This window comes from Aegilops tauschii, chromosome 2 (genome assembly GCF_002575655.3).
Source record: "Aegilops tauschii subsp. strangulata cultivar AL8/78 chromosome 2, Aet v6.0, whole genome shotgun sequence".
Lineage (NCBI taxonomy): Eukaryota > Viridiplantae > Streptophyta > Magnoliopsida > Poales > Poaceae > Aegilops > Aegilops tauschii.
In genome coordinates this window covers 385,010,543-385,037,146 of record NC_053036.3, presented here as the reverse complement: position 1 = coordinate 385,037,146, position 26,604 = coordinate 385,010,543, and the positions used below count along the sequence as shown (strand labels likewise).

General features: G+C 42.3%; 1 long non-coding RNA gene and 2 pseudogenes across 1 annotated transcript; 2 read left to right on the top strand and 1 right to left on the bottom strand.

The window, feature by feature from the left end:
* The first annotated feature begins 893 nt into the window (after positions 1-893).
* On the top strand, positions 894-6,966 carry LOC123497371 (uncharacterized). Its single transcript, XR_006671067.2, has 2 exons — positions 894-1,832; positions 2,503-6,966. It is a non-coding gene; the product is annotated as an uncharacterized lncRNA (long non-coding RNA).
* Positions 6,967-18,019: 11,053 nt separating this feature from the next.
* Positions 18,020-25,256, top strand: LOC109734257 (uncharacterized; annotated as a pseudogene).
* Positions 25,257-25,794: 538 nt separating this feature from the next.
* Positions 25,795-26,604, bottom strand: part of LOC109734253 (probable methyltransferase PMT26) — a 34,453-nt pseudogene continuing 33,643 nt past the window's right edge.

Genomic DNA, 26,604 nt, shown 5'->3' with positions numbered 1-26,604 from the left:
TCTGTGCTTTTTCAAGTTTGAACAACTTTACATTATCAAACTTGTCCAAATCCTCCCATACTTGGTCCACATGCTAAAACGGTATAATTATTCATCTATTCCAGGTGGCACAAGTTGGAGAACAAGTTAACTTGATCAAAGTGCCCCAAAACCCTTCCTGTCCAGAACCAAATTCGAACAACTCTACATTGGCAACTTTCTCCTTTTGATCTCAACTTTTGTGGAAATGTTAGGAACCTCAAATGATGACACTACACCAAGTGGTGCATCAAGGATAATAGAGTTTCATGACTAAATCTTGAAAAGTCCATTTCTGCTAATTTCTAGGGTTTACAAAAGTTGCATTGGCAACTTTGCCCAAATGAGCTCAAAATTGGTTGAAGGAACTAATTATATGTTCCATTTCACCCTGTTGAGTCTCATGCGAAATGTAGATCATTTGCTTAACCAATCAAGCATCAAACACCTTCTGCCACTTTACCAAAATTCCATTTTTGACCTCTTCCACTAATCTCCATGAGCTGAACTTTATCCCACGGCCTCACCTGCTCCTCCTCTACCTCATGCATCTTTCCCTGCCAGAGGAGCCATGATTAAGGGGGGTAGAACCCCATTTTTCTTCTCTGGGCAGCAGCATTCTCCCTCTCTCTCAACCTCTCTCTCCCTCCTTGACATTCCAGAGCATCCAAATCTCTCCTCAGCTTTTTCCCATACCCCCTGCAGACGCCAGACACAAGTGGGCGCGCGGGTGCGCGCAAAAAGCCGCGTATGCCGGCCATTTGCATGCTCTGGAGCGCGTGGCAGAGCACCCAAGCGTTGACACCGCGTCCCCCCACCACCTCGAGCCTCACCCTTGCGCCAGTCCAGGTGCCTCGACGTCCGCAACACGCCACCATGCTGGCCCCCTCCTTCCCCTCTCTCTCCTGCCCATGCCGCGCGTGCCCAGAGCCGCCCGAGCCCGCCAATGCGCGTGCGAGCTCATGGCTCCACCCGGAGCTCTCCCAGCTCCTTCTCTCCCTTCCCCTGGCCGTAGACCATCTCTACAAACGCCCCGGACACGCACACGCGAGCCCCCGTGACCCCTAGCAACGGCAACGACCTCGCCGGCGCACCCGTCCACGGTGCACCTCGCCCCCTTCTATTTAAAGCCACCCCCGAGCCCCCTCTCTACTCCTTTGGCTTTCTCTCCCTCCCGTTCACCCCCTGGACCGACCCACTTCCCTCCTCGTGCCCTCCAACCACCTCCATGGCCGGAGCCTTGCCCTCGGCCTCCGCCAAAATTCGGATTCACCACTCCTCCTCCTCCCCTCTGGACTGCACCAGAGCATCTCCACCATCACCGCAAGCCATCCCGCTCTTCTCCCTCTCCTCCCCGTGGTCTTGCCGTCAAGTTCCATCGTCACCGTCAGCCTCGTCCGCCGCGGCCGACGCCCTGCTCAACCCGGTGCCCCTGGGCGACCGAGCCACCCACGGTTGGACGCGGCCGGGTACCCTGAGCACGCCGGTGGTCAGCTCACCGGAAACGGTGGCCTGTGGCACCGGCAAGCCGCCGTCGACACCGCCCCTGCCCCTACTGTGTTCGAGCGGGAGGTTGGGGATGAACCCGACAGATGGGTCCCGCGTGTCGGCGACCCTGAGGGCCGGGCCCGCAGGTTAAGTGGACACGGTTTCTTCGGGAGCCGTCTGCCCGAGGCCAAGGCATATTCTAGGCGGGCGCCTTCGACGTCATCGCTGTCGCCCGGTGCGGTCGTGCGGCTGGGCCAGGCCCAGTGCGTTGCCCCGCTATGTCTCGCTCAGTGCACGCGGTCGCCGCTCAGATCCAGCCCGTTTGGGTAAAATCCTTTTTCCTTTTTCTTTTCTGTACAACTTGTAAAATCCATAGAATATTCAAATCAAATCCAAATTTGATGATTCAAATTTTTATTAGTTTATAAATTCATTATCTATCACATGGTGCTGTTTGCACATTTTTCCAGGAACATTTCCTTCACAAATGTTTATGAAATCCTACTTTTCCATTTATGTCATAAACTTTAGAAAATCACAAAGGGCTCAGATTTGATCAAATAAAGTGATTCAAATTTCTAGATGCATCTAAGTTCGTACTTGGTTTACGAACATTTTTCTTAATACTTTCTGTGCCACACCAAATGCTGAGCCATTTCTTCATATTTGTCAACTTTGCAAACCCATAGGATATTCATTTGAACTCCAAATCCAGTGAAACCAACTCCTAAATGCTTCTAAAATCATGTTTTGTTAAATGGGTGCCTTTGCTCATTTTTCAAAAATATATTTCTGTACACTTCTTGCAAATCCATAAACCCCTTGATTCCACCATATTGAAATGTTCAAAAATACTCATTGATCCAATCCCAATGAAACCACTCTGGTTATTTTTCATATAACTAGAGATATCCTAGAAAAGTCAAATTAATATTTTTAGAGCACTTTTATTTTCTACCTTGTTGTGTTGCTTATTATGGTTGCTTTCGACGATAGTTGACGAAGTAGACGCAATGCTTGGAGTTGGACCAGAGATATTTGAAGACTTGAAGACTCTGATGAACCAGGCAAGCAGCCCTTTGACCATGTCTATGAAACCCTTTTTATGCATGTCATATAGCACCATATTGTTGTTGCAACGGAATCATGATGAGGTGGTAACCACCTTGATGGGTTGCCTCCGTTACTTTCTCGTTGATACTTGCATTATGCATGACCCTACCTCCTTATGAGGGTTATGCCGGTGGGAGTAGATAGGATGCTAAAGTAGACGCTACGCAAGTGGGTCAGGGATATGCATGGAAAGAAACAAGTGTGGTTTGACATACTTGCAAACAGCCCCAGTGGGTGCCACTGATGCCCCTGGGAGATGATGATGAACTAGGTCACTACTTGGTGGAGAAGTATTGTACCGAGGCTTGATAAAAGTGTTGTTTACCGAGACGGATTAGATTTAAGATTTGTCGACTGTCCCAACCTTACACGCGCAACCACTCTACCCTTATATGGGAAAGGGCATTATTGATTACCTAGGCCGATACTAGCTTGGAGCCCGCATTACTAGTGACGGGGGAGAGTTTGTGCTCTCTCTCAGGACGGGGTCGTGCCAGGTAGGGCGGCCATGACTGTCTTCACATGGCACCGGACACACCGTTGGTACCCCGTGGTTGTGGTATGTGATGAATATGGGAGGGAGGCTCCACAATTTTAAGATGTGAAATGTTGGGCACGGGGGTTACTACCAATCGAGTGGACTCTATGTTAGTGTCGTCTAGGGAAAGATAGTGATCGGGTGCTTACCCCGGGTACTTGAGGTACCGCGGGTCATGGATGACACGGAAGTTTCCCGGATCTTGTGGGTAAGTGTGCAACCTCTGCAGAGTGTAAAACTATTCGAATAGCCGTGTCCACGGTCAAGGACAGTTGGGTGGTGCTGCTTAGACTACGTCCATATGCTTCTAGAAAACAACACGGTTTCGTAAATCTGTTGACGTGATTCGTGAGGAAGTCACGATGAGCTTGAGCATGAGTTGTTCACAACTCTCTCTCGATGTTGATGTCTGTAACCTCCTGGTACTTGTTGCAGATGCATTCATATCCTTGATAAATGTTGATCATACTTGCATGAGAAAAACTAGCTTTCCGCAAAAATGCCAATTTAGCAGTAGTGCCTTGCATAATTATTCTGTTATCACCCTTGGGTTGCTTGCGAGTACATTCAAAGTACTCATTGGCTTGCCACTGGTTATTTTATTGGCCAGGCATGAAAGAACAGGATATGATGAAGAATACTTCGGTGACGAACATGCGAGCTAGGACGCCTCCCAGTCAGAATGCCTGTAGGGTTAAGGCAGATGGCATGGGTCCAAGTTATCGATGAAGATTTCCGCTGCGAAGTTATACTCAAGACTTGACCATAATGGTCCTACTTGTGTAATACGGTATGTATGGATGTAAGACCCTTGTTATTCAGCTTCTGTGTGTTCAGTGAGCATTGATCTCTGGGATCACTGTACACATGCATTCGGTGATCACGACTTATGAGTCAGGGTCCCCACAGCAATCTTCACCAACAACTTCACCGCCATCATCACCAACTCTTCCCCCCTCCATGCAGCGGTGTAACCCCTCTTTTACCCGCTATACTCTCTGCTTAAACATGGTGCTCAACGCTATATATTATTTCCCAATGATGTATGGCTATCCTATGATGTTTGAGTAGATCTGTTTTGTCCTATGGGTTATTTGATGATCGTGATTGGTCTGAGTTGCATGTTTTATTATTGGTGCTGTCCTATGGTGCTCTCGTGTCGCACAAGCGTGAGGGATCCCCGCTGTAGGGTGTTGCAATACGTTCATGATTCGCTTATAGTGGGTTGCGTGAGTGACTGAAACACAAATCCGAGTAAGGGGGTTGTTGCGTATGGGATAAAGAGGACTTGATGCTTTAATGCTATGGTTGGGTTTATCTTAATGATCTTTAGTAGTTGCGGATGCTTGCTAGAGTTCCAATCATAAGTGCATATGATCCATGTAGAGAAAGTATGTTAGCTTATGCCTCTCCCTCAAATAAAATTGCAATAATGATTACCGGTCTAGTTATCGATTGCCTAGGGACAAATAACTTTCTCGTGACAAAAAGCTCTCTACTAAAACTAACTTAGTTGTGTCTTCATCTAAACATCCCCTACTTTTTATTTACGTGCTCTTTATATTCTTGCAAACCTATCCAAAACACCTACAAAGTACTTCTAGTTTCATACTTGTTTTAGGTAAAGCGAACGTTAAGCGTGCGTAGAGTTGTATCGGTGGTCGATAGAACTTGAGGGAATATTTGTTCTACCTTTAGCTCCTCGTTGGGTTCGACACTCTTACTTATCGAAAGAGGCTACAATTGATCCCCTATAATTGTGGGTTATCACATCTACATGCTTTGCATATGATTGCTATTGCTTCGTGTCATATGTCTCCATATGTTGCATCTCTCATGCTAGATGATTTGCCATGCATTGAGTGCAACAATGCTTTTAGTCTTGCTTATGAGATCGGCCCCATAGCATTCTCGCATATATTTGGAGATTTTGACATATTTCTTGTGAAGCATGCTTGTCTTCCTTCTTTGCACCATACACCTAGTGCTATGAATATCGCCATTGTTGCATCATATTATTCGTGCACTTGTGATTCTAATGGTTATGTGCAAAAGAAGAGAACCATCATGATGGATGATGTCTTTATCTACCATGCATATATGTTGTTTGCTTTCTTTTGTGCATGTGTAGGATACCTCGACTTGGTGTCAACTTTCACTTCCCGTGAGTTGATCATTCAAGCTCTTGGGAGCGAACCACCTTCTCTCATGACGCTTCTACATCGTACTTGCTTGTGCTTCGACATTGTGAAGGACACACAAGGACATGCTTTCAAGGTGATATCCTTCTCTTTTGAGAACCTCCAAACCATGAGCATGGATACTATGGATCATACTACTTGTGTTGCTTGCACAATGACACTTATTGTTCACCTTGGATCACTTGATTGCGCACATGTTAGAGATCTTGCTTCGACTTGTCATTTTCGCCTTTCCATGCCTCATGACATATATACCTTGTGTGTTGCATCCAATTCTTGGATTACTTGCTCCTATCATATGTTTGGTTGCAACAATTTCATTTATTCACATATGCCATGTCCCATTGATTGTTACATGCTTGCCTTGATTGCCTCACACATGTTGAACAATTTCTCTTTCTGTTGTGTTGAGTGCCACTCGATTTTCACTACACCCTATGCATATTATACTTGGCCTGTCTTGCCACATGTGTTTAGACTTTCGACACTTCTTTTTCTTTGGCATTGTGAATGGTTCATATGCATACCATAGACCATATGTTGAGGGCTTTATGCATGCTTGCTATGAACTTGAGGTAGATGCTTATTCTCTTGTCACACATATTTGCATCACTACCTCACATTTACATGCTTGTTTCCATGATGACCTTGATTGTGCTCAATTCATATGCTTGCATGCCATGCCACAATCCTTTGTCACACCTTATGCTATGCATGATGACGATACTTGTTCGGTGAATCACCACTTGAATACTTGTTTTTTCACTAATGCTAACCACATTTGTTTTTCCAAGTGTTTGTTGTCCTTACTCCTTTTCAAGGAACCACATGATGGTGCGACATTGGAGAGTGACCACTATGAGCTTCAAGATGATGACTACTTGGTGAATGTCCACTTCTACACGACGACGCCATCTCTTTCCCGTGGTGATTTGGTTTTTGATCCAAGGTCGGATCTTTCCGAAGGGGGAGGGGATGATGCAGAGCATCCTACAGACATCACCATGTCAAGAGTCCGTTTGGCGAGTGACACGCGCGACATCTACTTCACATACACAAAAGTGAATCATCTCCTTTACACGTGTTCACTTGACCCCATCGAGGATGGTATACTACTTGACACTCCTCTCATGTGCATGCATAGGTATCATCGGAGCACCACGGATGACGAGGAGGAGTGCAAGCGCAAGTGTATGCCTACACCATCCGTGAGGGAAGCTTGGAAGCAACGACGAAAGAAGACGGTGCAAAATTTGCACTACCGGACTGTCCGGTCCATCCAGAGAGCAGTTTTCGTCTGTGCAGAAATTGCACTACCGGACAGTCTGGTCCCCCAAGCGGACTGTCCGGTAGTACAATTTCTGGATGCCCAAAAGTTTCTATTTCTATCGGACTGTGCGGTCCACCATGGAAAGTCTGCTGAAAACAGCATCAGTCCGGGTTAGTTCCATTCAAATCATGCAAGTTAGAGTCCAAAACAAGGGCAAAAGTGTTTGGACAAGTAGATGCGACGGAGACGTATCAACTCCCCCAAGCTTAAACCTTTGCTTGTCATCAAGCAATTCAGTTGACAAACTGAAAGTGATAAAGAAAAACTTTTACAAACTCTGTTTGCTCTTGTTGTTGCAAATATGTAAAGCCAGCATTCAAGTTTTCAGCAAAGATTATGACTAACCACATTCACAATAACTCTTAGGTCTCATGTTTACTCATATCAATAGCATAATCAACTAGCGAGCCATAATAATAAATCTCGGATGACAACACTTTCTCAAAACAATCATAATATGATATAACAAGATGGTATCTCGCTAGCCCTTTCTGAGACCGCAAAACATAAATGCAGAACACCTTTAAAGATAAAGGACTGACTAGACATTGTAATTCATGGTAAAAGAGATCCAATCATAGTCATACCCAATATAAATTAATAGTAGTGAATGCAAATGACAGTTGCGCTCTCCAGCTAGTGCTTTTTAATAAGAGGGTGATGACTCAACATAAAAGTAAATAGATAGGCCCTTCGCAGAGGGAAGCAGGGATTTGTAGAGGTGCCAGAGCTCGGTTTTGAAATGGAGATAAATAATATTTTGAGCGGCATACTTTCATTGTCAACATAACAACCAAGAGATGGCGATATCTTCCATGCTACACACATTATAGGCGGTTCCCAAACAGAATGGTAAAGTTTATACTCCCCCTCCACCAACAAGCATCAATCCATGGCTTGCTCGAAACAACGAGTGCCTCCAACAAGCAACAGTCCCAGGAGGAGTTTTGTTTGCAATTATTTTGATTTAGTTTACATAAAGCATGGGACTGGGCATCCCGGTGACCAGCCATTTTCTCGTGAATGAGGAGCGGAGTCCACTCCTCTTGAGAATAACCCGCATAGCATGGAAGATACGGACAGCCCTAGTTGATACATGAGCTATTCGAGCATACAAAATAGAATTTCATTTGAAGGTTTAGAGTTTGGCACATACAAATTTACTTGGAATAGCAGGTAGATACCGCATAAAGGAAGGTATAGTGGACTCATATGGAATAACTTTGGGGTTTAAGGGATTGGATGCACAAGCAGTATTCCCGCTTAGTACAAGTGAAGGCTAGCAAAAGACTGGGAAGCGACCAACTAGAGAGCGACAACAGTCATGAACATGCATTAAAATTAATAAACATTGAGTACAAGCATGAGTAGGATATAATCCACCATGAACATATATAAATATCGTGAAGGCTATGTTGATTTGTTTCAACTACATGCGTGAACATGTGCCAAGTCGAGTCACTTAAATCATTCAAAGGAGGATACCACCCCACTATACCACATCACAACCATTTTAATAGCATGTTGACACGCAAGGTAAACCATTATAACTCATAGCTAATCAAGCATGGCACAAGCAACTATGATCTCTAATTGTCATTGCAAACATGTTTATTCATAATAGGCTGAATCAGGAATGATGAACTAATCATATTTACAAAAACAAGAGAGGTCGAGTTCATACCAGCTTTTCTCATCTCAGTCAGTCCATCATATATCGTCATAATTGCCTTTCACTTGCACGACCGAACGATGTGAATAATAATAAGAGCGCACGTGCATTGGACTAAGCTGGAATCTGCGAGCATTCAATAAATAGGAGAAGACAAGGCAATATGGGCTCTTGGTTAAATCAACAATAATGCATATAAGAGCCACTTCAACAATTTAATCATGGTATTCTCCTATCGACCCCCAAAGAAAAGAAAAGAAATAAAATTATTTACACGGGAAAGCTCCCAACAAGCAAAAGAAGAACGGGAAATCTTTTTGGGTTTTTCTTTTTTAATTATTACTACTACAACAAGAAAGGTAAACTAGCTAAAAGCTACAACTAATTTTTTTTGTTTTTCTTAAGGTTTATTAAACACACAAGAAGAAAGCACGAAAAAGAAAATAAACTAGCATGGATATTATAGTAAAAAAGTATGAGCACCGACATCTAACAATGAGTGTGTGTGAACATAAATGTAATGTCGGTGGGAAATACGTACTCCCCCAAGCTTAGGCTTTTAGCCTAAGTTGGTTCATTGCCAAGGATGGCCTGGCGGATATCCGTAGTTGTAGCCGGGGTCGTACTAAGATGAAGAGGACTCTGACTGCCACTGGCTGGCAGTCATCTCCGGATCCCAAAAGTAATCAGACTGTCGTGGAGGCTCAAATTGTGGTTCCGGCTCCGGGGCTGGTGTAGGGTTCCGGTAAGCATAAATGGCCACCCACGGAACGAGATACAGACCTTCAGATAAATTAAACAAGGAAGGAGCAGGCAAGGTAACAGTCTTAGGGTGATGTTTATCAAAGAACAATTTGTATTTAAGCTCCCCTTCCTTATTCTTAACAATAAAGTCATGCGCTAACATACTCTTATAATCTAAATAAGCATTGGGCAACAATTTTTCTTCTTTCTCATAGAGCCTAATAGGTATTTTATAATGTGCAGCATGGCGTGAAGCATAAATACGTCCAAAGATGGGGCCCTTTGTACGGTTCAGACTTAACCATTTAGCAATAATACCGCCCATACTAACAGTGTTATCAGAAAATAAACCATGGAACAAAATGATAATATCAGGAACACTAAGGTTTCCACAGTTTCCACAACCAATCAAGCAACGACTAGCAAATATGTCAAAGTAGCGTAAAACAGGAAAATGTATGCTAGTGATTCTTGCATCGGAAACCTTCCTGGTTTCCCCCACAGTAATGGTGTCAATAAACCCGTCCACATATTTACGATGTGGTTCATCTAAGGTACCCTCGAAGGGTATTTTGCAAACCTTGCAAAATTCATCTAGTGGCATCTTCTTAACAACATCATATAAATGAAACTCTACTGAAGGAGGTGATTCCTTAGGAAAATAGTAGAAGTTTTGCACAAAAGTATTAGTGAGTAAGAGATACTGATGACGTTGGTCGCGGAGGAAGTCGGTGAGGCCAGCATTCTCAGCCAATGAATAGAAATCATCATAAATCCCGGCTTCTCTCAAGAAATTATCGGAAGGCCATTCACACGGCCGGACCTCCGCGGTGCGAGGCAAATTATATTTGGGCCTCTGTGCTTCTTCATTTTGCTTTTCCTTCGAGCTTCAGCTCGATGAGCCCCTCAAAAATCTCTTCATTATTTTCTGAAAAATGCTGAAATTTTTAGTAACTTCAAACAAAAGTAAACCAAATTCAACAAAATTGATAGCAACTACTCCTACAAGTGCCTAGAGCCTATATCATGCATTAGAAATACTTGGAAGCATATAAATTTGGCATGCAAGCTCAAGAACATGGTCACCTAGGCAGCACAAATTTGCAATGAATAAAGCACTAGAACAAAAACTAATTGGACCAATGGAGGAGTCACATACCAAGGAACAATCCCCCCAAGCAGTTTTATGAGAGGTGCTTTGAGCAAGGAGATCGAAAATCGCAGCAAAATGAGCTAGAACTCGTGCTTGAGCTGGATATTGGTGTTTGTGGGAGGAAGAAGGAGTGTGTGGGTGCAGGAATAAGTGAAGGAGGGCCACCGTGGGCCCACGAGGCAGGGGGGCTCGCCCAGGGGGTAGGGCGCGCCCTCCACCCTCGTGGCCAGGTGCTTGCCCCTCCTGCTGTGTTCTCAGTGCCACATATTCTCAAATATTCCAGAAAAAATCATATCCCATTTTCAGGGCATTTGGAGAACTTTTATTTTTGGGGTATTTTTATATTGCACGGATAAATCAAAAAACAGACAGAAAAATACTATTTTTACTTTATTTCAACTAAATAACAGAAAGTGGAAAGAGGGTACAGAAGGTTGTGCCTTCTAGTTTCATCCATCTCATGCTCATCAAAAGGAATCCACTAACAAGGTTGATCAAGTCTTGTTAACAAACTCATTCCGAATAACATGGAACCGGAGAAATTTCGAATAACACTATGTTACCTCAACGGGGATATGCACATCCCCAATAATAAGAATATCATATTTCTTCTTGACAGTAGGAAGAGGAAATTCAAAACCTCCAAAAATAATCGATGGAATTTTTCCAATAGAGTTGATACTGTGAACTTGAGGTTGTTTCCTCAGAAAGTGTACCGTATGCTCATTACCATTAACATGAAAAGTGACATTGCCTTTGTTGCAATCAATAACAGCCCCTGCAGTATTCAAAAAAGGTCTTCCAAGAATAATAGACATACTATCGTCCTCGGGAATATCAAGAATAACAAAGTCCGTTAAAATAGTAACGTTTGCAACCACAACAGGCACATCCTCACAAATACCGACAGGTATAGCAGTTGATTTATCAGCCATTTGCAAAGATATTTCAGTAGGTGTCAACTTATTCAAATCAAGTCTACGATATAAAGAGAGAGGCATAACACTAACACCGGCTCCAAGATCACATAAAGCAGTTTTAACATAATTTCTTTTAATGGAGCATGGTATAGTAGGTACTCCTGGATCTCCGAGTTTCTTTGGTATTCCACCCTTAAAAGTATAATTAGCAAGCATGGTGGAAATCTCAGCTTCTGGTATCTTTCTTTTATTAGTAACAATATCTTTCATATACTTAGCATAAGGATTCATTTTGAGCATATCAGTTAATCACATACGCAAAAAAATAGGTCTAATCATTTCAGCAAAGCGCTCAAAATCCTCATCATCCTTTTTCTTGGATGGTTTGGGAGGAAAAGGCATGGGTTTCTGAACCCATGGTTCTCTTTCTTTACCGTGGTTCCTAGCAACAAAGTCTCTCTTATCATAACGTTGATTCTTTGATTGTGGGTTATCAAGATCAACAACAGGTTCAATTTCTACATCATTGTCATTACTAGGTTGAACATCATCATTAACATTTTCATTGGGTTCATGTTCATTACCAGATTGTGTTTCAGCATCAGAAATAGAAATATCATTTGGATTCTCAGGTGGTTCAGCAATAGGTTCACTAGAAGCACGCAAAGTCCTATCATTTTTCTTTTTCTTTTTTTAGAAGGACTAGGTGCATCAATATTATTTCTCTGAGAATCTTGTTCAATTCTCTTAGGGTGGCCTTCAGGATACAAAGGTTCCTGAGTCATTCTACCAGTTCTAGTAGCCACTCTAACAACATAATCATTTTTCTTACTATTCATTTCATTGAGCAAATCATTTTGAGCTTTAAGTACTTGTTCTACTTGAGTGGTAACCATAGAAGCATGTTTAGTAATGAGTTTAAGTTCACCCTTAACATTAGACATATAATCACCCAAGTGTTCAATCATATAAACATTTTGTTTTAATTGTCTACCAAAATAAGCATTGAAATCTTCTTGCTTAACCATAAAGTTATCAAACTCATCCAAGCATTGGCTAGCAATTTTAGTAGGAGGGATTTCAGCTTTATCATATCTATAGAGAGAATTTACCTTTACTACCTGTGTCGGGTTATCAAGACCATGAGTTTCTTCAACAGGTGGTAGATTAAGACCATGTATTTCTTCAATAGGAGGTAAATTCTTAACATCTTCAGCTTTAATACCTTTTTCTTTCATAGATTTCTTCGCCTCTTGCATATCTTCAGGACTGAGAAATAGAACACCTCTCTTCTTCGGAGTTGGTTTAGGAATAGGCTCAGGAGTCGGCTCAGGAGCTGGCTCAGGAAGTGTCCAATTATTTTCATTTGTCAACATATTATTCAATAGAATTTCAGCTTCATCCGGTGTTCTTTCCCTGAAAACAGAACCAGCACAACTATCCAGGTAATCTCTGGAAGCATCGGTTAGTCCATTATAAAAGATATCAAGTATTTCATTTTTCTTGAGAGGATGATCAGGCAAAGCATTAAGTAACTTGAGAAGCCTCCCCCAAGCTTGTGGGAGACTCTCTTCTTCAATTTGCACAAAGTTGTATATTTCCCTCAAAGCAGCTTGTTTCTTATGAGCAGGGAAATATTTAGCAGAGAAGTAATAAATCATATCCTGGGGACTACGCACACAACCAGGATCAAGAGAATTAAAACCATATCTTAGCATCACCCTTTAATGAGAACAGAAATATTTTAAGGATATAAAGATAACGAGATCTCTCATCATTAGTGAACAGGGTGGCTCTATCATTTAATTTAGTAAGATGTGCCACAACAGTTTTAGATTCATAGCCATGAAAAGGATCAGATTCAACCAAAGTAATTATATCAAGATCAACAGAGAATTCATAATCCTTATCAGTAACACAGATAGGTGAAGTAGCAAAAGCAGGGTCAGGTTTCATTCTATCATTAAGAGATTGCTGCTTCCATTTAGCTAATAACCTCTTGAGCTCATATCTATCTTTGCAAGCTAAAATAGCTAGAGAAGCTTCTTTATCAAAAACATAACCCTCAGGAATAACAGGCAAATCTTCATCATCACTTTCATCAATATAATCAGTTTCAATAATTTCTTTCTCTCTAGCCCTAGCAATTTGTTCATCAAGAAATTCACCAAGTGGCACAGTAGTATCAAGCATAGAAGTAGTTTCATCATAAGTATCATGCATAGCAGAAGTGGCATCATCAATAACATGCGACATATCAGAACGAATAGCAGAAGCAGGTTTAGGTGTCGCAAGCTTACTCAAAACAGAAGGTGAATCAAGTGCAGAGCTAGATGGCAGTTCCTTACCTCCCCTCGTAGTTGAGGGATAAATTGTTGTCTTAGCGTCTTTCAAGTTCTTCATAGTGACCAGCAGATATAAATCCCAAGTGACTCAAAGAATAGAGCTATGCTCCCCGGCAACGGCGCCAGAAAATAGTCTTGATAACCCACAAGTATAGGGGATCGCAACAGTTTTCGAGGGTAGAGTATTCAACCCAAATTTATTGATTCGACACAAGGGGAGCCAAAGAATATTCTCAAGTATTAGCAGTTGAGTTGTCAATTCAACCACACCTAGATAACTTAATATCTGCAGCAAAGTATTTAGTAGCAAAGTAATATGATAGTAGTGGTAACGGTAACAAAAGTAATATTTTTGGTGTTTTGTAGTGATTGTAACAGTAGCAATGGAAAAGTATATAAGCAAAGAACAATATGTGAAAAGCTCGTAGGCATTGGATCGGTGATGGAGAATTATGCCGGATGCGGTTCATCATGTAACAATCATAACATAGGGTGACACAGAACTAGCTCCAATTCATCAATGTAATGTAGGCATGTATTCCGAATATAGTCATACGTGCTTATGGAAAAGAACTTGCATGACATCTTTTGTCCTACCCTCCCGTGGCAGCGGGCCTAGCAGAAACTAAGGGATATTAAGGCCTCCTTTTAATAGATTACCGGACCAAAGCATTAACACATAGTGAATACATGAACTCCTTAAACTATGGTCATCACCGGGAGTGGTCCCGATTATTGTCACTTCAGGGTTGCCGGATCATAACACATGGTAGGTGACTATAGACTTGCAAGATAGGATCAAGAACTCACATATATTCATGAAAACATAATAGGTTCAGATCTGAAATCATGGCACTCGGGCCCTAGTGACAAGCATTAAGCATAGCAAAGTCATAGCAACATCAACCTCAGAACATAGTGGATACTAGGGATCAAACCCTAACAAAACTAACTCGATTACATGATGAATCTCATCCAACCCATCACCGTCCAGCAAGCCTACGATGGAATTACTCACGCACGGCGGTGAGCATCATGAAATTGGTGATGGTTGATGATGACGACGGCGACGAATCCCCCTCTCAGGAGCCCCGAACGGACTCCAGATCAGCCCTCCCGAGAGGTTTTAGGGCTTGGCGGCGGCTCCGTATCGTAAAACGCGATGAATCCTTCTCTCTGATTTTTCTCTCCCCGAAAGCAAATATATAGAGTTGGAGTTGAGGTTAGAGGAGCTCCAGGGGGCCCACGACGTAGGGGGCGTGCCCTGGGGGGGGGGGGGCGTCCCCCACCCTCGTGGCTAGGGTGTGGGCCCCCTGGTCTTCATCTTTTGCAAGGATTTTTTATTATTTCCAAATAGACGTTCCGTGAAGTTTCAGGTCATTCCGAGAACTTCTGTTTCTGCACATAAATAACACCATGGAAAGTCTGCTGAAAACAGCGTCAGTCCGGGTTAGTTCCATTCAAATCATGCAAGTTAGAGTCCAAAACAACGGCAAAAGTGTTTGGAAAAGTAGATACGACGGAGACGTATCAATGACCTCTCCAAATCCACTTTCATCATTATAATCATCATAATAAGAGGCATGCAATCATTATAATAATTTTTCTCATCAAAACATGGGGGAGTAAAAATATCATCTTCATCAAACATAGCATCCCCAAGCTTATGGCTTTGCATATCACTAGCATCATGGATATTCAAAGAATTCATACTAGCAACATTGCAATCATGCTCATCATTCAAATATTTTGTGCCAAACATTTTATTTACTTCTTCTTCTAACTATTGAGCATAATTTTTCGATCCATCATTTCCAAGAAAGATGTTATAAAGATGATCAATAACATGATGCAACCTCAATTCCATTTTTTATGTAGTCTTCCTTTATAAACCAAACTTAGTGATAAAACAAGAAAATAAAAGATTCAATTGCAAGATCTAAAGATATACCTTCATGCACTCACCTCCCCGGCAACGGCGCCAGAAAAGAGCTTGATGTCTACTACGCAACTTTATTCTTGTAGACTCGTGTTGGGCCTCCAAGCGCAGAGTTTTGTAGGACAGTAGAAATTTTCCCTCAAGTGGATGACCTAAGGTTTATCAATCCGTGGGAGGTGTAGGATGAAGATGGTCTCTCTCAAGCAACCCTGCAACCAAGCTTGGTTGGTGTCTTGTATTATTGCAGTATAAAGTCTGTAGTATATCTGAGCTTGTCGTTTGGGTTGCTGTAGAATTAATGTGATATTGTGGCGAGTGCTAGTGGTCTCGGTCTTATGTTGTTTTTGTATCCACACAAGTGCTGGCACGCAGCATAGGAGAGGTGCATTTTGGAATTCAGGAAAAAACATGCTTGTTGCAGCTGTGTTTCAAAACAGGATAATGTAAATTTGGAAGTTTATTATCTGCACTTGACTTGTCGAAATTGTAAAATCAACCAGTCTGTTTGTTTGTTTACAAAGGCAAAGAGATAGAGAGAATTGCTGCGAAATGATACTTGTGATTGATCGAGATGCTGAGAAATTCTTGGCTTAAATATGCATGGAGAGCATTGTTCTCCTAGTGATTCCTTTGCAGAGGAATTCAGTTGTGAAAAATGATGACTGTGTGTTTGTGGATTCTTCCACTTGATTGTCTTGGGCTAAATCTTGCTAATCATTTGGGTAAAATCGTTTAGAAGAAGAATTTGGATATCTTTGCAATCGGGCGGGAATAATGTGGAAGTAAAATCAAGAGCACCATAAGACTTACACGTGCACGCTATCGTGATGGCAAGCTTCCTTCCAATGTAGGAGCAAGCAATCAAGCTAGCTATTAAAACATTATGTATGATTGCTCGATCGGTTCCCAACAGCAAACAAACATTATGTAAGATAAGCAAGCTAATAGGTAGAGACTATCTAGTCTCATTTTCTTTTCTTTATTCTTTAGTTCATGTTTTAAATATTTGACACTATTTAAAAATCAAAACTGATTCAAGCTAGTTTCAAATTGCTTTGAATAATTTTATATGACTTTACTGGACCCTTCCAACGCTGCATAATATATTTCAGGGATTTTAATTTTATATTCTATTATATTATTATGAATATAAACATAATTCAAATACAATATTTATTTAAATTTAATACCCTTTTAAATGTTCAAAAATCTTGGTTTGACTAATAACCCTTGAAACAATTCTCAAATAGTAATGAAGGGCAATTTGGGTTCATTGAGTACATTTTTTTAGAGTTTTAGCCCTTTATTTATATTTTGAGGCTTTGAATTTCACCAACTCAAATTTAACTGAATTAAAACATGATGCATCGATCCGCCGAAAAAACAAAATGATGCATGTATATATTGTTCAAATGCAACAATTTACACTATTGTCTGAAAAAAAACTATGTACACTATTTTATTCTAGGGCTGTGACACGAAAACCTTGAGCTCCTGACTCTATTTCTCATATGCTTGTAAATGACCTATCTATTATTTGAGAAATAAAGTCGTATTATTGTCCCTGCAAAAAAAAGTCGTATTATTGTTAAAAAAAACTTGAGGGGTGAAAAAACGGAATATATAATAATAATAAGTATATATAGGAAAACTAACATATTTCTCGTCCGATTAAGAGTCGTTCTCCGTTTTAGTATAAAGAAAAAGCGATCCAGTGGGCCGGTGCCGGGCTGGGCCGAGCGTGAGACGGGATATGTATATGAAACTAGCACTGCCCCCGGGCGTCTGTCTGGTTGAAACCCTAGTAGGACACCAAAGCCAGAAATCGAGTTCAAAGAGGCGGAGGGGAAGGAGGAAAGAAGATGGAAAGCGAGTCCGGTATGGAGACGGAGGGGGAATCCGGCAAGGGGCAGGATTTGCTGTTGGATCTGGGGAGGAAACTCGGGAAGATGGAAATCGAGTTAGGGAAGTGGACGGAGCAGGCTTCCGGCAAGGAGCAGGAGACGGTGCGGGATCTGAAGAAGCAGCACAGAAAACTCAGTAAGAATCGTAGGTACCTGGAGAGGTATATGGGGATGTTGAGGGAAGCCAAGGAGCCGGAGAAGGAGTTGATGATTATTAAGGAGAAGGAGAAGGAGAAGCAACTCTCGAAGAAGCAGGAGACGGTGGTGGATTCCGGCGAGGAGGAGATGGACGGGGATTCGGCGCAGCACCAGTCCCTGATGGAGGAGATCATATCCGTGGAGAGGGAGCGCAAAGACCTGCTTTGGCTCACTTACTCCTACCTTTTCTCTCTGGAAAGAGATTGATTCTCAAACAACCTGGACGATCGCCACAACGGAGTCTGCTACTTTTTCTAGGGACAACAATGAGAATCCACTTGCAGACTACTTCAACCTGATCCTCCAAGGTATGGAGGACCTGGGTCATCGGATGCTTTCCACATTATATTTTCTCAACAAATCCGATGACTCCGTCTGCTCCTACAAGGCCACCGAATTGTGCAATGCAGCAACCAAACTGAATATGCACATCAAGGGATTCAGCATGAAGCCGGAGCCAGAGCCAGAGCCAGAGGAGCAGCCGGGGCAGACCGATTTGTCGAGTCTTTTCAGAAAATATTGTCGATTTCCTGATAATTACAACAACACCTTGGCCCGGTTAGATATGGAGGAGCATGAGGAGAACAAATGTGAGGATGTTCATGTGAAGAAGACCAAGGAAGAGGAGGACAAGGAGAAGGATGTATCCTCAAAGGAGTATCTCAAGAAAAGGATGGACATCGATCAACAATTTTTAGCCAAGCATCGAAAATCCTGGGAAAATGTGTGGGGCAGCAGGATTGGACGGTGCGGTGGATTTATGGATACAATTAAGTAACTAACTTTCTGCTCGTATCTACTAGTTTTCGTAATATTTTCATGCACCACAATGCTTCCTTTTCTGTGATATTCTCTCGCTGTGATCCTCAAATGTTAGTTGCACAAATGTTGAATCCATTGGATCTTTAGGGTCGCCGTCTTGTCGCATTTACAGATATTTTGTGCCTGCCATGATAAATTTAAATTGTGCAAATGCTGAACCCATTGGATCTTTAGGCTCGCTGTCTTGTCGCATTTAAAGATATTTTGTGCCTGCCAGGATAAAACTGTCAGGTGAGTTGTGTAATGTTGAATAATTGACTGAAAAAAATGTTATCAATTGTAATACTGCGATACCTTGGGACTGGTTTATTAACAGGACAGCATGGACACTTATAAGTGTCCCCCTCTGCTTGAACCTTTTTCCAGCAATCCTTGCAACTTCTGTGCCACAAGTCGTACGCGAAAATCACCTCAGTAATTCGAATCTTGAACTTACAGCGTTCTCCCTTTACGGATAAAGCAGAATTTTTTTATCGCGAATTAATTAGAAACACTGTATGCAGCATTAATATATAGTAGTAAACTCCTACATATTATACTTGTGAATCAGTCAACAGCCTGCTAAATTAACAAGTTCTAATTGTAGAAGATGAAACTATCCTTTCAAGCACTGTGGCAATTTTTGGAGTAGGAATATTAATGTTCCATTTAGTAGCTGACGACGATTTAAATGCAAGCAAGCAAGCCAGTGGTGTAACACAGATTAACACAGCTCACACTGATAATCAACAAAGAAGTAATAACTCCATCCTTAGTAGAGCAAAAATGACCCTCCTAAGAAATAACCTACAGTAAAGCCAACAAAGAGCGGTACCATTGGCTCTCTTAAGAGGCATCCCGTAATCCAGTAGCTTGGACAGCAAAGGCATGTGCTCCCCAGAGCATGACCACAGCAACACGACTGCACATAATAGGTAAACATGTTATAATTCCATCTAAAATGCAGTAATATTTTTGTTTAGTTTAGAGCTGAAAACCTATATTGCTTACCTGCTGTCTGTTATGTAGACATTGTGCGTCTCTTTTTGACTGCTAGATGATGTCGCTTACTTGTCAGTAACCTCAACGGTTAGTCCAACAAACATCTGTTGGATATAAAAAAAAATAGCAAGCACAGGTTAGACATAAATGTGATGAAAAATAATTTTGCTTATCAACCTGAAAGTATAGTGGTCTGCTCAGCTCAAGCCTCCAGCAAGGAGCATTGTGAGGAAACAGAGGAAAGTTTTCTGGCTGGGGTTTGTTCACCCCTAGTTTGGTATGTAAAGCATAGCCTAAGAGGGCGATCCAACCGCCCGTGCTTTTGTCTAGCATCATATAAGCTTAAGTTTTCAACTATGTGTATGCAAAACAAAAAATGTGTTTTCTTCTTGTTATATGGAACATGACATACATAGGGTAACAACCTGACGCTCCAATAACACCAAGTAAATTTTGTAAACGTCGCTGTGTCGAAGTTTGTCACTTCCCATACTCTGCTAAACTATGAGCATCCATGTGTATAACTGCTTAGTTACATGATCCTATGAAAGTGGCCGTTCCATAACTGGCAATCAACCTAAATAGGTAGGAGTAACAGAATTCCACAACTGGCAATTAACCTAAACTGCTTTATTTTTTTCATTCTTAACCTGTACACTATGTGTATAGTTATCTTGTTTTGAATAATAATTCAAACAATTAGTACACTACTAACAAAGTTTAGCATGCATATTAATCTCTAACTATGAGGCAAACACGCGTAACAGTAGGGGGGATGTGTGTAACTGTACATATCCTATAGTTTTTTGTGTGTTACTTGTGTGGAGTAACTATGAGATGCAGATTTTGTATAATATGTCCTATAATATAGAAATAATGTATATAACACGTAAATAAATAAAGGAGTTCGTTATTTGTTTGCGTAATAGTCACCCTAGTCGTAATAATTCAAAACTGTATATATAACGGAATGGACTAACTAGGTGATGCAAGTTTGTCTTTTTGTAGACATATCTTGATTTGCTCAAGTGGCAAGAAGAGAACAGGGAATTAGCAAACAAAACTACACTTCAATTTTTTAATGTGTCTAATACATGAGAGGTGAGAGCACAACCAAAACACCATGAAGACATGACTTGTTTGAAGAGCTATCGTAAGCGCCTCATCAAATTTTCGCTCAGATATTAGCATAGATTAAAATAACCCGCGAAATAGCCGCGATAGCTGCCCGGGAGCCTCGCCGCTATGCTATGGCTGCTGCCGCGAAAACCTCCACATATCCCTCTAAATGGCGCAAAAATCAGCAAAACCCTTCAGAAATCATCTGTCCCACCAGAAAATTTTCCGCTATTTGCCGCGATTGCCCGCTATGGCTGCCGCTATAGCTGCTGGGAGAGGCCGCCGCGAAATCGTTTCTCCCGCGATTTTAATCTATGGATATTAGTCTGATTAGCTCCTTCATTGGATCCGCTGGAACATCAATCTAAAACATCCGTTGGCAAACACCTTTAGTGGTAAAAATCTGGGCAGTAGTTTCAGCAACATAGGGGGTTTGTACTTTGCTTACTTTATTTGCTTATTCATATTAGAATTCTGACATTTGACACTTATCTTTGGTGCTGCAGCCATATTGAGCAGTATGCAGTTTACACACTACACACCTGGTAGCAACCCTTCCCCTGCTGCCATCACCGGCAGTACCTTGCAAATCTATTCAATCAAGATAAAGAGTATAAAAGGCTTGAACTGGCCACTCAGAGTGTATGGCAAGGTTGCTGCTCGAGACACTGTGGACCGCAACCGCAACATTCTATTCTCTCGGTCAAGGTTTGACTATCAAGAACTCAATGGAGAAGTATGTAGAGTATTCAGTTTTCTGTTCTATTTTCCTTTGTTTCTTCCTCCTGACTATGTAGCACATTATGATTAGGTGTTTATAATAATGATATGATGCTTGCAGGATGATTGCTTATGCTTGACTGGTCCGTCTCGTGCTATTGTTGCCTCGGACCATGTTGAGTTTGAAGTTGATCTCCAAGTAGCCAATGGAGCAGAGTCTCAAACCTTGATGAGCTGTAGAGGTTGTTATGGCGGTACAGATGGTTTTTTCTCTTGCTTGGCCAGCGTAACTGATGGTGATGATGGATGTACCTTGTCGTTCTCCAACAAGAGCTGTAGAGTTGAGGTAACCCTTGACCAAATTGATAAATCACTCCAGGCTACTATCGTGGGCGTACATGTTACCAAAGGGCGTTGGCCTTTTAAGCATGGATGCCGAGTTGTGTGTTCTTGGTCTCCTGCTGCGGCGACAGGCGAGTTGTGCTTCTTGATCACCGTGGTAAAGGAATGCACAGAAGACCAGACAAGTACCTTCATCTCTCAAGGAGAGTCGTTTCAGTTGAATCATATGGGACGCTGATAGTGTCCATAGAAGCATATGGAAAATCTCGTCGCTGTATTGCTCGAGAAGGTCACATCAACTTCCCTGTTCAGCAGTGCCAAACAAGAAGGATTGAGTGTCAAGTTGGCGACTCCACGGTGGAGGTTGCTGTAGGCTGGTCGTTGCTTGTGAAGGAAAAAGCGTGCCTCTCGCTCGGCCGCACCAGTGTAATGGGGATTTTCAGGGAAGCCGAGGAGCTGGACAAGGAGTTGATGATTATTAAGGAGAAGGAGAAGGAGAAGAAGAAGCAGGAGACGGTGGTGGATTCCGGCGAGGAGGAGATGGACAAGGATTCGGCGCAGCACCAGTCCCTGATGGAGGGCCAACTCAGGAAGGAGCAGGAGAGACTCAGGAAGGTTCTGTACCAACTCAAGAAGAAGATGAGGAGCGAGTCCGACAAGGACCCGGCGATGCAGAGGATGCTCTTGAATCAGCAGCAGATACTCTGGACCAAGGAGCAAGCACTCTTGACGGTGATGAGGCAGTCCGGGATGGAGATGGATTCTGATTCTGATTCTGACTCTGGCTCTGGCTCCGGCTCCGGTTCCGGCCATGAGATGGACGAGAGGGATTCCAGCAAGGAGCCGGTGAGGGATGCCGGCAGCAAGGAGATGGTGCAGATGGCCAATGACCTGGTTGGTGTTCTTTCCGGCCACCTTGGGATGCTTAAGAGGGAGATCTCGTTCCTGAGGACAGAGGTCAAGTCCCGGGGATTGGCTGGAAACAGGGCTTGTCAAGAGCAGATCATGTCTAACCTAGGGCCCCTCGATGAAAATCTTCTCAAGAAGGTGAATTTGCCTTACCTAGGTTCCAACACTGAGGAGGTGATGGATTTTCTGCTGGTCGAGACGCAGCAGTTGCTCTACCGCTTCAACTCTCTCGCATCCATTCTACAAAAAGTCAGAATCCCCATATCTTCCGACAAGATTGATAAGCTGCGTCTCATATCCAATGCACTTGTGGGCATCTCGGAGCTTATCAAGAGGCACAAATCTGTTGCTGCTGACAAGCAAGATGGTGAAGATCGTTTGGACTGTGCCGGCTGGGAGGCTACATGGGGAAGCTCGACAGGAAGACATGGTTGCTTTGACGACATAAGTAAGCAAAAATAAATACTGTCATCTAGCTATCTTTTCCTCTCTTTAATTGGGCCTCAGTCAATTCAATGCACTTTTCCTTTTTGTATATGTCACTGCAAAGCAAAGTAGAACTCTTCTTATATATGCATAGATTTTAATCTGCTAATTTTATTAATAGCTCGATCTCTAACCGTCCGCAATCTCTTAATTTTGTGCTGCAGCAACATTGAGTCCTATGCAGTTTACGGCTTCCACGCCTGGAAGCTTCCCATCATCGTCCGTGGCTGGTCCTGCCTTGGAGATCTACTCAATCAAGCTCATTAATCTGAATCCTAATCTGAGTTGGCCCATTGATGTCTATGGTGTGGTCGCTGCACGGGATGATTTTGACCACAACCGCAACATTCTCTTCTGCCGGTCAAGTGCAGACTGCCAAAGAATTAACCAAGAGGTTTGTATAATGTCTATCTTCTCGTCTAATTGTTATAAAGGATTATGTGTAGAGCATTTGTTGTGTGACAAAGGATTAAGTTATAATTGTTGCGTTATGTTTGTAGTTTAAACTTAGTTGTTTGGTTACCTACATACCTTGGAATTGTTTTGTGTAATCAGATTCGTTTAAGGTTCAAACTAGTCGGTATCAGCTTTAGGCAAGTCATGCAGGCCAGGGAGTATGTACTGACCTGCACCGTTGAAATTTTTCTGCCATATTTAGTGAGCATAGAGCAAATCAGCAAGAAAAGCAATTAAAGTAGTCTCGCACTTGCCGAGGCTGTTTCTGGATGATAGCAGGGCACATGCCACTGTTATGTTTATTTCTGTATATCACACAAATAATGCGGCACATGGGCAAAGGCCGAGCGAATATGGCTGACATTGGCCGCCTGATTGGGTGGCTGTGTGATTGAAGGAGGGTAGAGATATGCAAAGGTTGTAAAATCGACTATGGATATTGACCTGCTGTTTCTTTGGGTGTAAAAGCAGAAGGTGTCGGTTCTAAATCCAATTTCAAAACCTGTGTATTATAGTGGTACAGATTATTAGGATCTGTTTGCGAACGGAGTATTTTTTTTCCAGATTTTGGCCATGTAATATCTGTTAGTCTATGTCTAGTTAAACTAGTTGAACTGAATTGTTATTTTGCATCATGTGTGTGACTGATGTTGATGAACACGGCGCTTGCAGGACCCTTTTTTGCACTTGATTGGCCCGTCTCGTGCAATTGTAGCTGAAGAACCTGTGATGTTTCAAATTGAACTGAAATTGAAGTATGGAGCAAATTTCAAAGATACAGCATCGTTCACTTCCAACCAAAGTTATCGCTCCATCATGCCATATGATACCATGCAGATCTATAACCGCTGTTGTACAGCAGAGATAAGCCTCGGGCGAGTTGCTCCAGCAATCCAGGCCACAATTGTAGGTGTTTGTGTGACTAAAGGGGAGTGGCCTTTTAAGTATGGATGTAAAGTTTCTTGCTTCTTTTCTCCTGCTGATGCAACGGAGGGATGCGAGGCAGAAGTCGTTTTGCTTGACCGCCATGCTAAAAGGATGCGTGCGGGATCAGATGGGTATCTTTCTTTGTCAAGAAATGTCGTGTCAGTGGGATTGCAGGGCACACTCCGAGTCGTCACAGAAGCATACTCAGAGTCCGGACTCAATATTGTTCGAAAATATCACGCTGAATTTCCTATCCAGCAGAGTCAGATAGATAGTCGTGAGTGCTCAGTTGACGGCTCCACATTGAAGATAGTTGTTGCTTGGTCTCGCCTTGTCATTGACAAGGATGATCTTGTACTTGATGGTTATTGAAGGTGCGTCGACCTAGCTTGTTGCTGCTGCTGCTAGTTTGTCAAATCTTATGTAACAGCTCTTGTTCTTGCATATATACTATATTTGAGCATGTAGTTAGTTGTCAACCTGTGCACAAAAAGGAACCTCTTGTTAGGCATAGGTTTGGCAAAGCATAATTATTTTTATGGCAGATTTGACTGGCTCCATTTATCTTCTCTCATGCCTGCCATTTGGTCTTGTAGGAGGAACTGAGGATGCACAAAGGAACAATGGAGCTGGTGGTGCTGTGTGATGTCGAGTGGCAGGCGATGGTTAGTTAATTCCTTAGTTTAGAATGGAGCTGGTGGTGGCATGAAGACGTGGTTCCTTAGTTTAGAATGTTGAATCGTGATGATGTCTAGTTTGAAAGACGAGAATTATCATATGGTAGTACTGCTGATGACTAAAAAACTATGCATGTTGAGGACTTTGTCCATGGTTTGATTCTGTGGGTTGAGAACTACTGTAATTTGGTTGGCTTCCTCGACATTATGCCTGTGAATTTTTTGTGCCTGAGAAAATTGATGTTCTTGCCTCACCAGCAGTACCACTTGCTCCTATTCTCCAGGCTAACTACTTGCTCCTATTCTCCAGGCCTCAGGACATGCACCAAAGATGAACGAGGCAACTCTCAGGGAAGCTCCCAGGAGCTGTGGAAACGAACCAAATGGCCCATAATATGTTCTCAGGCCTACTACAAGTAAAAATAATGATAAAAACCAGGCACTGCTTGAGATTGAAAAACAAAAATAAATGTCTCAACTTTGTGAAATGATTTTCGACAAAACAAATATATAAATGCATGCACCTCATCAGCGACTTTGTTCATCTTATTACCAGCTATGTATGTATGTTAGGCTCAATCTTGCAGAGCCTACTCACCCGTAACAACATGAACAATAATCATCATGCATTGCATACATACATCACATCACATACAATGCCTAGCCTGCTCTGCTAATTTAAGAACAAAATTGACAGTAACAATATCATCTCATTCTATGATATGCTACACAAACACAGTGTCTATATCAATGGATGCACGGTTCATCCAGATCCCCCTTTTTTAGCTCCGATCAACTCCAAGAAGTATTTGGTCGCCACATGGTCTTCTGCACAAACGACAGTCGGACCTCCCAGTGCAGCGACTTGACGATTGACTCCACCTCGCGTATCGTTTCCATATCTGTCCCTGACGATCAGCCTCACTACCCGGTCCACCTCCACAATCACACCCAACAGTTCACACCTACAGCAACATCATTCAGCACTCGAGTCAGACTTCAACTCTTGTTCTATCAACAACCATAACAACATGTTTTTTTCATGCATAAATTTAGCAGGTTAAACATCATTTGATCAGTCATGGTGGTTTTCATGCCATGTCGGTTTCCCTAGTGAAAAGACCATTACCTCTTCTTAATCTTCGAGAAGAGATGGTTCCCGTAGACAATATCGTAGCTTCTCAGGTACTCCCTCCGTTCGAAATTACTCGTCTAAGAAATGGTTGTATCTAGATGTATTTTAGTTGTAGATACATCCATTTTTGTGACAAGTAATTCCGAACGGAGGGAGTAGGTGCTAAACGACTCGTACTAGTCATGGTAGAGTCCAAACAGCCCGCACTCGTATATGATTGGAGCGTGTCAGGTGAGTCGATTGGAACTACATTCATGACCCACACCTTCATGTCCTGCAAAGCTGCTGCAAACCTACAACAGGAAGGGGATGACACGGATTAATATCACGTAGTGCAGTACGCTGCATTTTCCTGCTCCAAGACTTGCAAAGAACAGTTGATGTCAATGCTGCTAACATAAATTGCAGTGGAAGAAAACTGCAGACTGGATGGCAGAAGTATTCCTTTACAGTGCTAAGAAAAAGAA